Below are 321 nucleotides of genomic sequence, written 5' to 3'. Positions count from 1 at the left end.
CACTATATTAATCCTTCCTACCCAGGAGCAGGGGATGTCTGTCCATTTTCTGATATCATCTTCAATCTCTCTTTTCAGAGTGCCATAGATTTCAGAGAAGAGGTCTTTGATTTCTTTCCTTAGGATGATTCCTAGGTATTTCAGATTTTTGGATGCTATTGTGAAAGGAATTATTTGCCCTATTTCTCTCTCAGTGAGTCTGTCATTGGTGTAGAGGAAAGCTATTGATTTTAGTGTGTTAACCTTGTAACCAGCTACTTGACTGAATTTGGTTATTAAGTCTAGAAGACTTTTGGTGGAGTTCTTGGGGTCTTCTATATA

This window comes from Heterocephalus glaber, unplaced genomic scaffold, assembly GCF_053883595.1.
Source record: "Heterocephalus glaber isolate CG9 unplaced genomic scaffold, H.glaber_assembly_v1.0 deba00001428, whole genome shotgun sequence".
Lineage (NCBI taxonomy): Eukaryota > Metazoa > Chordata > Mammalia > Rodentia > Bathyergidae > Heterocephalus > Heterocephalus glaber.
The sequence above is the reverse complement of the archived record's forward strand: the minus strand, read 5'-3'. Positions refer to the sequence as shown.